Genomic DNA, 15587 nt, shown 5'->3' on the forward strand with positions numbered 1-15587 from the left:
CAAAAGCCTAAACATACCCATATGGGTTTCAGAGGCACAAAGAGGACAAACTTATAAATGAGCTAGATCTATTCTAAATGCAAATGTGAAATACCTTATTTAGCAACAGAAAGTGACTGGAAGGCTTTCATCTCACCATTGTTTATTATAAGAAAAATGTATTAGCTGTGTGGTAGGATTATGAAAGATTTATGTTATTTTTATTTTTTTGTATTAATTTTTCTTTCATAGATAGGTGATATGAGATAAAATATAAAATTAAAGAATGAAGGCCTATCAACAAAAAATTGCAATGTTTTCATTAGTATAAGTACACAAACTTCTGTAATTTTAACAGCATGCAGAAACTTGTTTGGTATGACCTAAACCAAATTAAATTATAATGAAACTGCAAAAGGGTGAGGACACTCTTTGGTATAGCAAAAATCATCACTAAGAATCCACATTACTTTTGAACTTAAGTAAAAATATAGACATGAAGCCTTAGAGGTGTAACACATTACAATGGTGAAAACAAACAAAACAAAACACAGACATCGTCCTTACACTATTTGAACTTACAGTCTAAAGCCTGCTAAAATGATGAAGTGTTGTAGCTGCTCTGATAGGGGAAGTCAGAGTGCTGTGGGAACAGAGAAGATAGCACAAGTACCTGACTGGTCTTGGGTGTGTTGGGGAGGCTTCCTACAGGAAGTGATGTTTAAGTTGGAACCTGAAGGATAAGAAGGCATTAGCTGGGTAAAGAAAGGGCAAGGCTAATCTGAGACCTTAGCCAGATATAATAGTCAGGAAATACTCTCTGACCTGGTTCATCCCTGGGGAAATCCTGTGTGGAAATCCACTACCCAGTAGTTGGGCATGTCCGGAAAACTGTGTGAAACTTAACAACGCAATTGTAGAAAGTGCCTGAACTCTGTAGTTCATGTCCATGAGAGAAACCAAGAATGAGACTTCCCAAGAATTGTCTCATCTTTAACTCTTTCTATACTATATTAGCAGTGAGCTCCAATCAGGAGAAAGATACAAATCATTAGTATGTAAAAAAGTGAATGGATGAGTAGCTGAAATGCTCAAAGCATCAGGATATCTCTACTCTACTCCCTTCCTCTTCCAGAGTTCCTAGATTCTTTGGTTTATGCTGGTGGGCTACAATGTCTGAGCCTGGTCACATGTGTAGAGGTAAACACTAACACTAGACAGGTATAGTGTAGTATAAACTATTACAGTTCTGCAGCTCAGGAGAAAGGAAATCAGGAAGCAGAGATTTAGGCTGGCAGTGGCTGGAACACTGGAGACGTTCAAACACTATGTGATAAATGGAAAGATGAATGAATGAATGAATAAACGAATGACAGATTTTTGGAGACAGCAGAAAATGAAGCTGTTTATCTCTTCATGGTGTTTCCATCTATATTTATCTTTTGAAATGGATTGGGATTGTATTATATATCTCCACTCTAATCTGATTTTCAAAATATTATTGATTTTAATTATCAGAAAGTCATTTTTTCCTTTCATTAAAATTCAGAAAAATACCTATTGACATTAATGACAGTTGCAGTTTGGATATCATAAAGTAGGAAGTTGAGGAATGAGGGAGTTGCCTATTCTCCATCAACCAGACAGAGATTTCTGGAAGTCTCCTGGAGCAAGAATATTGCTAAGGAACTCAGCAACTGCCTCAGACTTGAGAGAGGAGGAACCAGAGCCCCAGCCCCAACTTAGGAGGAAATTATGTGTGTGTGTGTGTGCACATGTGTGTGTAAATATTTGCGGTTATATATTTTAACATATTATACTTTACACATACATTGATTTATTTTTAAATAATAGGATCTTACCACATAGTTTGTAATTAGATTTGTCCCCTTTGAAGAGTATATTGTAAACACCTTTCAATATCAATGCATATATTTTACATTATCGATTTTGTGATTCAGTTTAAAACCAGCTGTTTTCTGTGTGTTGAATGTACATAAACAATATCATGTGATATTTGTCTTTGTCTGACTTACTTCACTTAGTATGATAATCTCTAGCTCCATCCTTGTTGCTGCAAATGGCACAATTTCATTCTTTTTCATGACTGAGTAATATTCCATTGTGTATATATACCACTAGACCTTAGTGTTATTTTGAGGATCATAAACTAGTTGTGAAGCCAGTTGCCAGAGTCTTGGTCAATGATAATGTCATTGTGCAGGTGTATGATTCATGGAACTGGAGGTCTATTTTGAAGAGCAATCCTGGTCTGTATTTTAAATTCTGATGTTGATGAGAAAGGACAGAGGTACACCTCATTACTCCATTATCATTTGAGTATGGAAAAGGGCCCTCCAGTTTAGAAGAGGACACCATAGATAATGTGAGAGCAGCTAGATGGTGTATCTAAAAGCAAAGGACATACTGCAGTTTCATGGGGACTTAAGTGAACTCTGAATACAGTGCTTAACTGGGTTCTATTTTGCAGTAAAAAAATAACCTAAAACTAATTCAGGAGCCTTTAAAGTACTTTCATATCTTTCTCCTAAAGTGGGAATGATACCTGGGGTAATGAGTCCAAGGCTTGTGCCATTAGCAGTAATTAGCTCCAAGCTACTATACATTGATTCCCTATCGTCTCAGACACTTGATTATAATATACATCTCATTTTTCTCCTGAAAAATCTTGTGTGGTTGAGAGGCAGGGTAGGTGAAATTCAGATAGGTGAGGTTATAAAGAGGTGAAGGGATTTACCCAAAGTTGTTAGAGAGTTACTGGGTTAAGTCTGGGTTAAGGATCCAGAGAGGTTTCCTGACCTAAGTGGACTCTCTAGAAGCCAAAGTACTGGCTTTGTTCCTATGAGAGGCTTGCTTTTTAAAGGACAAAAAATGATTTTCTGATGTTAACAACCAGTAAGTAAAATAAGAAGACAGGGAAGCACATGGAACATAAGAAGCATATGTATAATGTTATTTGTTTTTACCTCCCTCCACCCCCACCCCCTAGAACTTCCTGTGCCCTTGAGAAGGGAACTCTGACTTGAAGCAGAAAAATGGTCCCCTTTTCAGAGAGGACACTGGGGATAAAGTACAACAGGGATTCTAAATTGAATGGGTCACCCTCCCAGGAGTGAGATAAGCCCAAAACTCTCCCAGAAGTCAACCACTCTCTTCTGTCAGAAAGGACTACATAGAAACTCTCCCTTTTATGAGAATTCACTATGCCCAGATCATGGTTAGATCTCAATAAATATTTGTCCAATTTAGTTAAATCAGACTGACTCTTCAGTAAGGTTTTTTGGGTCTTAGTCAGCTATATCCAATGGCAACCCTTCTAATAAAGGTGACCACAAAGTTCCACAAAATTGTGGATCAAAAACCCAGCTTGGCAAGATAAGTAGGTAGACAAAAAGCAGAAGGAGAAGTAAAACATACAGCTTAGCCAGATAATCCACCAAGCTACGACTCTATCCAGAGGAAATCTTGTACAGAAATTTAACACAACTCAGACGAAAGTGTCTGTTCCTTTGAATAAATATTTCCAGAATGAATGAATTAATGAGAGAAGTACAGATTCAGGAGTCATCATCAAGAAATAAAAAAGAATTACACTCTTTTGATCTTTTCCTATCCATGATAATTTTTTAAACATATTTTGAATCTTAGTGTACATACAGTTTCGTAACCTGTTATTAATGTCACAGCAATTACTGTTTCTCCTTATGGAAATTGATGTTTTTCTACGGCAGTGGAGGTAGCCTATTGAGATGACCGCTACCTGCTGGTCAGAACCAGAACGACATCTCCCAATATCTCGAGGAGACGGCTAAGTAAGGATTTGGGGAGGGAGGGGCCTCTGGTCTGACCCACTAAACAGGGATTGTTGGAGGTTTGAATGGCACAGACAGGCCTTCCTGCAGAATCAGATGCCGCCTGGTTCTCTGAGCTCCCCACAGGAAGTTCCACCCCTATCCCATGTAGAGAAAGTAGACAAAGCGACGGTCCGTGAGGGAATGTATATCTGTGGGTGTGCATGCGTGCATATTTTGTATTTGAGGTCATAGCTTTTAGACACATTTGCTTTATAACATGTGCTTACTCATAAACATAGAAGTATTATCAATAATAAATGGAATCATATTGTACACATAGTGTATAATCTGCTTTTATGCTTAATAGTCAATACTGTTCCAAGTGAATATTTCTATAACATTAGTTGCGTGAATCAGATCATTAGATTTGTGTATTAAGGACATCAAATCATAGAGAAATGTATAAATAGAAATGAAACTGCGGTTTACCTTCCTAAGATAAACATTCTTAATAGAGTGCTAATACATTCTGCAAAGGTTTTTATCCCTATACAGTGTACTAGCATATATAAGTACTTCTGTGCAAATATATACACAAAATACATATATATATGCACTATATAAATATACAGCTATGCATATCTATTCTTCAGGAAAAAAAGGGGGACAACACGCTAATCTGCAGCTCTTTTTTTTCACGTATGAAATCTTAAGGTTTTAACTTGTATTTCTTTCATTATTGTGTTTGCGTTATCTTTTCATAGGTTTGTTGGGCACTTATATTGCTTTTTATGAAAACTGCTAGTTACTGTTTACCCGTTTCTTACTAAAAAGGATTATTTATAATGAGGATGACCATATAATTTATTGTTTGAACTGGGCACTTTTGAGAGTGAAAGGTGCACCATTCAACAATAGACATAAATTGGGAGCATATCAAGCTGTATGGTCACCTTCTGATAAAACATGAATATTAACTCAATGTTTGTAATATATGTGAACAAAGTTCCTTCCCATTTTATAGTTCATTTTATTTTTTATAACACAAATGTTTTAAAATCATATTGATTTTTATTATTAAAAACAATATGGTTAATTATAAATGTTTGAAGAATACACTGGGGTGGAGTAATTGGCAGTCTTCTGGGAGATTAGACAGAGGGAGCATTCAAAGCCCATGAGGCCACAGGATGCAGTGGGAAAAGCTTGGGTTTTAGTACAATTCCAGGCTTAGAGTGCCTGGTCTGTAATTTACAATATTACTGACCTGAAAATTCTGGCTTGAGCTGTAGGTTAGGAAGAGGATAGTAATCTCTAACTTGAATGTTTATTTTCAGGATTAAAGGAGATGAGATATGAAATTACTATGATATTGAATGTTCATTTCCGTTTCCCAGGTCACCTTTCCAGTGTTTAAAAACCTGAGCCTCTGGCAGACTCCAACTCACCGCTTCAGGGATAAGCCAATGGATATGGCCCAACATCCAAGTCTCTTGGCACAAGGGGTGGAACTGCATCTCCTCTGTCATCTTCCTCACACGGTGGGGTGGTGAGTGAGTACCCGCGGGATATTGCAGGGAGTGTGATCCAACCATTTCTCCAGCCCTGGAAGCCCATCTTCTAAAAGGGTGGCTGCTGCTTTCTGTACATTGTGGAGAGGGCAAGAGCTGGAACCTTATTCCTGCCTCTTACCGGATGTGTGGCTCTGGAAAATTTTTTACTCCCTCTGAACCTGAATTCATCTGCTGTAAAATGTGAAAAAATTAATACCTTTTCCACAGAGATGTTGTGTGGGGAAAATGAGAAAACTTAAAAGAAATATTTGCACATTGTATGCGACTTCAACAAATATTTGTTTGCTCACCGTGACTCCTCTCCACCATAAAACGGACTGACATAAAACAAAGAGCAGAATTGTCGGAGAGAACATTTGGAAATGTAGCAACAAGAAATGAAATGTTTAAATATTTACATAATGTATGAAGTTGAGTGCCATTTCTGTGCTGTGGGATCTGAGGAAGTGAGGGAAAGGAAAGACAGTCATTGCACTGTTTCCTTTTATTCCATGTGATTTCCTGTCCCTGTTACTTCACTTTCTATTTGAACATCCAAAGAAACTGTTTTCCACTAAGCCCTGGAAAGAGGAGACAGTACAGAGGAATCAAGCATAATACCGGAGCTCAGGACCTTACATGAGTCATTTTCCCTGTGTCATCCTCATCTCTAATATGGGGTCACACAAAATATAACTATGGATAGGGGTTTGGACCCTGGGTACTATTATTTTCAGGTTACATTATATTTGGCAAACTTCTTAACTATTCTGAGCTCCATTAAAACAGTCTTCCCAATAGCTATTACAATGGCAACAGCTCTTTAGGTTGTACTGAAAATTAAATGAGAAAGTGCATGTAAAGCATTTAGTAAAATGTCTGGCACTAAGTGCGTCATAAATTTTATCTTCATATTCTTTTATTATTAGCCTTCTCAAGCCAATCAGAAGGATAAAGGGCTTGTGGCTGAGGAGGGATGTAGAGTATCACCTTAGATGACAAGATTCCATGGAGATGCAGGATTTTTTTAACATCTTTATTAGAGTATAATTAATTTAGCATGGTGTGTTAGTTTCTGCTGTATAACAAAGTGAATCAGCTATACATATACATATATCACCATATCTCCCCCCTCTTGTGTCTGCCTCCCATCCTCCCTATCCCACCGAGCTGATCTCCCTGTGCTATGCGGCTGCTTCCCATTAGCTATCTATTTTACATTTGGTAGTGTGTATATGTCCATGCCACTCTCTCACTTCATCACAGCTTACCCTTCCCCCTCCCCATATCATCAAGTTCATTCTCTATGTCTGCGTCTTTATTCCTGTCCTGCCCTTAGGTTCTTCATAACCTTTTTCTTTTTTAGATTCCGAATATATGTGTTACCATACAGTACTTATTTTTCTCTTTCTGACTTACTTCACTCTGTATGACAGACTCTAGGTCCATCCACCTGACTACAAGTAACTCAATTTCGTTTCTTTTTATGGTTGAGGATTATTCCATTGTATATATAGTGCCACATCTTCTTTATCCATTCATCTGTCGATGTAAACTTAGGTTTCTTCCATGTCCTGGCTACTGTAAATAGAGGTGCAATGAACATTGTGGTACAAGACTCTCTTTTAATTATGGTTTTCGCAGGGTATATGCACAGTAGTGGGATTGCTGGGTCATATGGTAGTTCTATTTTTCGTTTTTTAAGGAACAACCATAGTGTTCTCCATAGTGGCTGTATCAATTTACATTCACACCAACAGTGCAAGAGGGTTCCCTTTTCTCCATACTCACTCCAGCATTTCTTATTTGTAGATTTTCTGAAGATGCCCATTCTAACAGGTGTGAGGTGGTACCTCTTGTAGTTTTGATTTGCATTCCTCTAATAATTAGTGATGTTGAGCAGGTTTTCAAGTGCTTCTTGGCCATCTGTAAGTCCTCTTTGGAGAAATGTCTATTTAGGTCTTCTGCCCATTTTTGGATTGGGTTGTTTATTTTTTAATATTGACCTACATGAGCTGTTTATATATTTTGGAGATTAATCCTTTGCCCATTGATTCATTTGCAAATATTTTCTTCCATTCTGAGGGTTGTCTTTTTGTCTTGTTTGTAGTTTCCTTTTCTTTGCAAAAGCTTTTAAGTTTCATTAGGTCCCATTTGTTTATTTCTGTTTTCATTTCCATTACTCTAGGAGGTGGATCAAAAAAGATCTTGCTTTATGTCATTGTGATTTATGTCAAAGAGTGTTCTTCCTATGTTTTCCTCTAAGAGTTTGATAGTGTCCAGTCTTACATTTAGGTCTGTAATCCATTTTGAGTTTACTTTTGTGTATGGTGTTAGGGAGTGTTCTAATTTCATTCTTTTACATGTAGCTGTCCAGTTTTCCCAGCACCACTTATTGAAGAGACTGTCTTTTCTCCATTGCATATCCTTGCCTCCTTTGTCATAGATTAGTTGACGATAGGTGCGTGGGTTTATCTCTGGGCTTTCTATCCTGTTCCATTGATGTATATTTCTGTTTTTGTGTCAGTACCATATTGTCTTGACTACTGTAGATTTGTAGTCTAGTCTGAAGTCAGGGAGTCTGATTCCTCCAGCTCCATTTTTTTCCTTCAAGACTGCTTTGGCTATTCGGGGTCTTTTGTGTCTCTACACAAATTTTAAGATTTTTTCTTCTAGTTCTGTAAAAAATGCCATTGGTAATTTGATAGGGATTGCAATGGATCTGTAGATTGCTTTGGGTAGTATAGTCATTTTCACAATATTGATTCTTCCAATCCAAGAGCATGGTATACCTCTCCATCTGTTGGTATCATCTTTAATTTCTTTCATCAGTGCCTTATAGTTTTCTCCATACAGGTCTTTTGTCTCCCTAGGTAGGTTTATTCCTAGGTATTTTATTCTTTTTCTTGCAATGATAAATGGGAGTATTTCCTTAATTTCTCTTTCAGATTTTTCATCATTAGTGTATAGGAATGCCAGAGATTTCTGTGCATTAATTTTGTATCCTGCAACTTTACCAAATTCATTGATTAGCTCTAGTAGTTTTCTGGTGGCATCTTTAGGATTCTCTATGTATAGTACCATGTCATCTGCAAACAGTGGAAGTTTTACTTATTTTTGCCCAATTTGTATTCCTTTTATTTCTTTTCTTCTCTGATTGCCATGGTTAGGACTTCCAAAACTATATTGAATAATAGTGGTGAGAGTGGATATCCTTGTATTCTTCTTGATCTTAGAGGAAATGCTTTCAGTTTTTCACCATTGAGAATGATGTTTACTGTGGGTTTGTCATATATGGCCTTTATTTTGTTGCGGTAGGTTCCCTCTATCACCCCTTTCTGGAGAGTTTTTTATCATAAATGGGTGTTGAATTCTGTCAAAAGCTTTTTCTGCATTTATTGAGATGATCATATGGTTTAATTCTTCAATTTGTTAATATGGTGTATCACACTGATTGATTTGTGTATATTGAAGAATCCTTGCATCCCTGTGATAAATGTCACTTGATCATGGTGTATGATCCTTTTAATGTGCTGTTGGATTCTGTTTGCTAGGATATTGTTGAGGATTTTTGCATCAATGTTCATCAGTGATATTGGCCTGTAGTTTTCTTTTTTTGTGTGACATCCTGCCTGGTTTTCGTATCAGGGTGGTGGTGGCCTCGTAGAATGAGTTTGGAAGTGTTCCTCCCTCTGTTGTATTTTATGGGAGTTTGAGAAGGATAGGTGTTAGCTCTTCTCTAAATGTTTGGTAGAATTCGCCTGTGAAGCCCGGGCTTTGGTTGTTGGAAGATTTTTAATCACAGTTTCAATTTCAGTGCTTGTGATTGACCTGTTTATATTTTCTATTTCTTCCTGGTTCAGTCTCCGAAGGTTGTGCTTTTCTAAGAATTTGTCCATTTCTTCCAGGTTGTCCATTTTATTGGCATACAGTTGCTTGTAGTAATCTCTCATTATCCTTTGTATATCTGCAGTGTCAGTTGTTACTTCTCCGTTTTCATCTGTAATTCTGTTGATTTCAGTCTTATTCCTTTTTTTCTTGATGAGTCTCGCTAATGGTTTAACAATTTTGTTTATCTTCTCAAAGAACCAGCTTTTATTTTTATTGATCTTTGCTATTGTTTTCTTCATTTCTTTTTCATTAATTTCTGATCTGATCTTTATGATTTCTTTCCTTCTGCTAACTCTGGGTTTTCTTTTGTTCTTCTTTCTCTAATAGCTTAAGGTGTAAGTTTAGGTTGTTTATTTGAGATGTTTCTTGAGGTAGGATTGTGTTGCTATAAACTTCCCTCTTAGAACTGCTTTTGCTGCATCCCATAGATTTTGGGTGGTCGTGTTTTCATTGTCATTTGTCTCTAGGTATTTTTTGATTTCCTCTTTGATTTCTTCAGTGATCTCTTGGTTATTTAATAATGTATTGTTTAGCCTCTATATGTTTGTATTTTTTGCAGATTTTTTCCTGTAATTGATACCTAGTCTCATAGCATTGTGGTTGGAAAAGATACTTGATATGATTTCAATTTTCTTAAATTTACCGTGGCTTGATTTGTGACCCAAGATATGATCTGTCCTGGAGAATGTTCCATGAGCACTTGAGAAGAAAGTGTATTCTGTTGCTTTTTGGATGGAATGTCTTATCAATATCAATTAAGTCCATCTTGTTTAATGCATCACTTAAAGCTTGTGTTTCCTAATTTATTTTCATTTTGGGTGATCCGTCCATTGGTGATAGTGGGATGTTAAAGTCCTCTATTAGTATTTTGTTACTGTTGATTTCCCCTCTATGGCTGTTAGCATTTGCCTTATGTATTGAGGTGCTCCTATGTTGGGTGCATAAATATTTACAATTGTTATATCTTCTTCTTGGATTGATCCCTTAATCATTACATACTGTCCTTCTTTGTCTCTTGTAATAGTATTTATTTTAAAGTCTCTTTTGTCTGTTATGAGAATTATTAATCCAGCTTTCTTTTGGTTTCCATTTGCATGGAATATCTTTTTCCATCCTCTCACTTTCAGTCTGTATGGGTACCTAGGTCTGAAGTGGGTCTCTTGTAGACAACAAGTATATGGGTCTTGTTTTTGTATCTATTCAGCCAGTCTGTGTCTTTTTGTTGGAACATTTAATCCATTTACTTTTTTGGGGGGGGGGTTTGTTTTGTTTTGTTTTGTTGCGGTACGCGGGCCTCTCACTGTTGTGGCCTCTCCTGCTGCGGAGCATAGGCTCCAGATGCACAGGCTCAGCGGCCATGGCTCATGGGCCCAGCCGCTCCGTGGCATGTGGGATCTTCCCAGACCAGGGCACGAACCCATGTCCCCTGCATTGGCAGGCAGACTCTCAACCACTGCGCCACCAGGGAAGCCCAATCCATTTACTTTTAAGGTAATTATCAGTATGTACGTTCTTATTACCATTTTAAAAATTGTTTTGGGTGTGTTATTGTAGGTCTTTCCCTTATCTTGTGTTTCCTGCCTAGAGAAGTTTCTTTAGCATTTATTGTAAAGCTGGTTTAGGGGTGCTGAATTCTCTTAGCTTTTGATGGTCTGTAAAGGTTTTAATTTCTCTGTCAAATCTGAATGAGATCCTTGATGGGTAGAGTAATCTTGGTTGTAGGTTCTTCCCTTTCATCACTTTATATATGCCTTGCCACTCCCTTCTGGCTTGCAGAGTTTCTGCTGAAAGATCAGCTGTTAACCTTATGGGGATTCCCTTGTATGTTATTTGTTGCCTTTCCCTTGCTGCTTTTAATATTTTTGTTTATATTTCATTTTTGATAGTTTGATTAATATGTGTCTTGGCATGTTTCTCCTTGGATTTATCCTGTATGACACCCTCTGCGCTTCCTGGAGTTGATTATTTCGTTTCCCATATTAGCGAAATTTTCAACTATAATCTCTTCAAATATTTTCTCAGTCCCTTTTTTTCCCCTCTTCTTCTTCTGGGACCCTTATAATTTGAATGTTGTTGCATTTAATGTTGTCCCAGAGGTCTCTGAGACTGTTCTCAATTCTTTTCATTCTTTTCTGTTTATTCTGCTCTGTGGTAGCTACTTCCACTCTTTTATCTTCAAGTCACTTATCCATTCTTCTGCCTCAGTTATTCTGCTCTTGATTCCTTCTACAGAATTTTTAATTTCATTTATTGTGTTGTTCATCATTCTTTGTTTGCTCTTCAGTTCTTCTATGTCCTTGTTAAAAGTTTCTTCTATGTTCTCTATTCTATTTCCAAGGTTTTGGATCATCTTTACTATCCTTACTCTGAATTCTTTTTCAGGTAGACTGCCTATTTCCTCTTCATTTGTTTGGTCTGGTAGGTTTTTACCTTGCTCCTTCATCTGCTGTGTATTTCTCTGTCTTCTCATTTTGCTTAGCTTACTCTGTTAGGGGTCTCCATTTTGCAGGCTGCAGGTTTGTTGTTCCCATTGTTTTTGGTGTCTGCCCCCAGTGGGTAGGATTAGTTCAGTGGGTTATGTTATCCAGGTTATCCCTGGTGGAGGGGACTGGTGCCTGTGTTCTGGTGTATGAGGCTGGATCTTGTCTTTCTGGTGGGCAGGACCATGTCTGGTGGTGTGTTTTGGGGTGTTTGTGACCTTATTATGATTTTAGGCAGCCTCTGTGCTAAGGGGTGGGGTTGTGTTCCTGTCTCCTTGTTTGGCATAGGGTGTCCTGCACTGTAGCTTGCTGGCTATCGAGTGGAGCTGAGTCTTAATGTTGAGACAGAGATCTCTGGAGATCTTTCACTGTTTGATATTATGTGGAGCCAGGAGGTCTCTGGTGGACCAATGTCCTGAACTTTGCTCTCCCATCTCAGAGGCTCAGGCCTGACACCTGGCCGGAACACCAAGACCCTTTTAGCAACACGGCTCAGAAGAAAAGAGAGAGAAAAAAAAAGAAAAAATAAGTAAAAAAAATAAATTTATTAAAATAAAAGATAAAAAATATTATTAAATTTAAAAAATTTAAAAAAATTAAGAATAAAGAGAAAAGAAAGAAAGAAAGAAGAGAGTAACCAAACGAAAAAACAAATCCACTAATGATAATAAGCACTAAAAACTATAGAAAAAAAAAAAAGAACCCTAGGACGAATGTTAAAAGCAAAGCTATACATACAAATCACACAAAGAAGCATACACATACATACTCACAAAAAGAGCAGAAGGAAAGAATATATATATATATTATATATAAAAGGAAGAGAGCAACCAAATCAATAAACAAATCTACCAATGATAATAAGCTCTAAATACTAAACTAAGAAAAACGTAAAACCAGAAACAAATTAGATGCAGAAAGCCAAACCCAAGTCTACAGTTGCTCCCAAAGTCCACCACCTCAATTCTGGGATAATTTGTTGTCTATTCAGGTATTCCACAGGTACAGGGTACATCAAGTTGATTGTGGATATTTAATCCGCTGCTCCTGAGGCTGTTGGAAAAATTTCCCTTTCTCTTCTTTGTTCACACAGCTCCTGGTGTTCAGGTTTGGATATGGCCCTGCCTCTGTGTGTAGGTCTCCGGAGGGTGCCTTTTCTTCACTCAGACAGGATGGGGTTAAAGTAGTGGGTAATTAGGGGGCTGTGGCTCACTCAGGCCGGGGGGAGGGAGGGGTACGGAATGCGGGGCGAGCCTGCATTGGCAGAGGCCGGCGTGACATTGCACCAGCCTGAGGAGTGCCATGTGTTCTCCCGGTGAAGTTGTCCCTGGATCGTGGGACCCTGGCAGTGGCGGGCTCCACAGGCTCCCAGGAGGGGAGGTGTGGATAGTGACCAGTGCTTGCTCACAGGCCTCTTGGTGGCTGCAACAGCAGCCTTAGTGTTTCATGCCCATCTCTGGTGTCCGTGCTGATAGCTGCAGCTTGCGCCTGTCTCTGGAGTTCCTTTAGGCGGTGCTCTGAATCCCCTCTCCTCGTGCACCCCAATACAATGGTCTCTTGCCTCTTAGGCAAGTCTAGAGTTTTTCCTGTTCTCCCTCCCGGCTAGCTGTGGTGCACTAGCCCTCTTCAGGCTGTGTTCACGCAACCCACCCCAGTCCCCTCCCTGGGGTCTGACCTCCGAAGCCCGAGCCTCAGCTCCCAGCCCCTACCCGCCCTGGCTGGTGAGCTGATAAGCCTCTCAGGCTGTTGAGTGCTGGTCGGCACCGATCCTCTGTGTGGGAATCTCTCTGCTTTTCGCTCTGCACCTCTGTTGCTGCACTCTCCTCCGTGGCTCTGAAGCTTCCCCACTGCCACCCCCCGTCTCCACCAGGGAAGGGGTTTCCTAGTGCATGGAAACTTTTCCTCCTTCACAGCTCCCTCACAGAGGTGCAGGTTCCGTCCCTATTCTTTGTCTCTTTTCTTTTGCCCTACTGAGGTACGTGGGGAGTTTCATGCCTTTAGGGAAGTCTGAGGTCTTCTGCCAGTGTTCAGTAGGTGTTCTGTAGGAGTTGTTCAACATGTAGATGTATCTTTGATGTATTTGTGGGGATGAAGTTGATCTCCACCTCTTACTCCTCAGCCATCTTGAAGGTCCCCCAAAGATGCAGTATTAAAACACTTCAATCTTGGTGAAAGATCTGACATATATTTTAATAGGACAGAATAGAAAAATAAGAAGCAGAACCAAGTGCGCAGAAATATTAAGTATCCGATAAATTTTGCTTTTTCAATTGCCTGAGAATTCATAGACTAAGAATTGGTTCTGGATAATTGGTAAACTGTTCACTGCAAAGGAAAGGGAGATCTTATCCACATGCCATATGATATGATGTGAAGGCCAAAATATTCATACACAGTACCACATATACATCTAATGTGATTCTAGTTACATAAAAGTATGTGCAGCTATAAATGTTTGTGCATGTATGTGGATGTTTCTGGTTGCAAAGGGATGCAGGAAACCATGAATGCTCTTTATCAGTGAGAATGAGATTGGAGGTTATTTGTATCTTTTTATACTTCTCTATACTTTTGATAATATCCTGAGTGAACATGAATTACTTTTATAGTCAGAAAGAAGGCCTAAAAGCTTTTATAGTTAAGGAACACAAGGCAGTATGAGGGGTTGGAAAGAGAAAAAAGCTTTGGGGTCATACACACTTTGTGTTCTCACCTTGGCTCTGCTCATTACTGGGGAGTGACCCGAAGGTAAGGTATTGGTTGGCCAAAAGTTTGTTTGGGTTTTTCTGTAAGATGGCTTGGAAAAACCCTAATGAATTTTTGGCCAACCCACTACTTAACCTCTCTGAGCTTCAGTTTTCCCATTCTGAAAAGAAGGAAAGTAATCCTTTCTTTATAGGGTTATCTAAGTAATTTGATAGAATTGTCAGACTATAGATTATTGTGTTGTGCTTTATTCTCAAGTATACCTGGGATCCCATTCCAACTCTGCTATTTATTCCTACAAGTTTCTTCACCCTTCAGAACCTCAGTTTCCTCATCTTTAAATGTAGTGATAATATTGATCTGGAGATATTATATATGATGTTAGCTGTCAAACATAGTGTCATGGTAGGCACTCCCCCAGGTACCTATTTCCATGAATATTACACCTACCAGTAATAGAAAATAAAGAGGTGTTTTTTTCTGACTGGTGGCAGAAGAATTAATGGTAATTTTTATTTTCTTTAAGTAATTCTTACTTTCTCCTATTTAATTAAATATTTTCTATCCTGCAAAGCCTTGATCCTGCCATTCTGCCCTGAGGAATTTATCTTACAACAAAACTTGCTTCAGGAATTTCCTATTTGAAACAATGGTACAGTTATGGTGATTATGCATATCTTTTTGCAACTTGTGTAAGATTTTCCATGGGATAAATTCCCGAGAGTGAAAATTTTCAGCCAAAGCATATGGCATTGCCAAATGCAGATTTTAAATGTTCAACACCAATTCCCACTGCCACCAAAGATGGGTGAGAATTCCTCTTTCTCCACAGAGACCCAATCATTTAAAAAGGAGCTTATGCACTTCAACCCAGAAATTCCTCTTGCAAGAACTTGTCCTGCAGGACAATCTGCACAGAACTCTATTACAGAGATTTACCCTGTGATTGAGGCAGAAGGATCAAGGAACAGGAGAGTTGAAGATTACTGAAGTGAAACTGTTGAAGTGATGGGCCATGCACTGTAAGCTGAATGGAGAAAGAGTGACAGATTTAAGTGGGGTGATGCACGAGGAGAAAGTAGAAGCGTAAGATGATGGGTTCCTGGTCCATGCCTCCCACCCCCAGGGAACCAAGGGAATTCTGGGTGCCTACTCTGTGCCTG

This window comes from Phocoena sinus, chromosome X, assembly GCF_008692025.1.
Source record: "Phocoena sinus isolate mPhoSin1 chromosome X, mPhoSin1.pri, whole genome shotgun sequence".
Classification (NCBI taxonomy): domain Eukaryota; kingdom Metazoa; phylum Chordata; class Mammalia; order Artiodactyla; family Phocoenidae; genus Phocoena; species Phocoena sinus.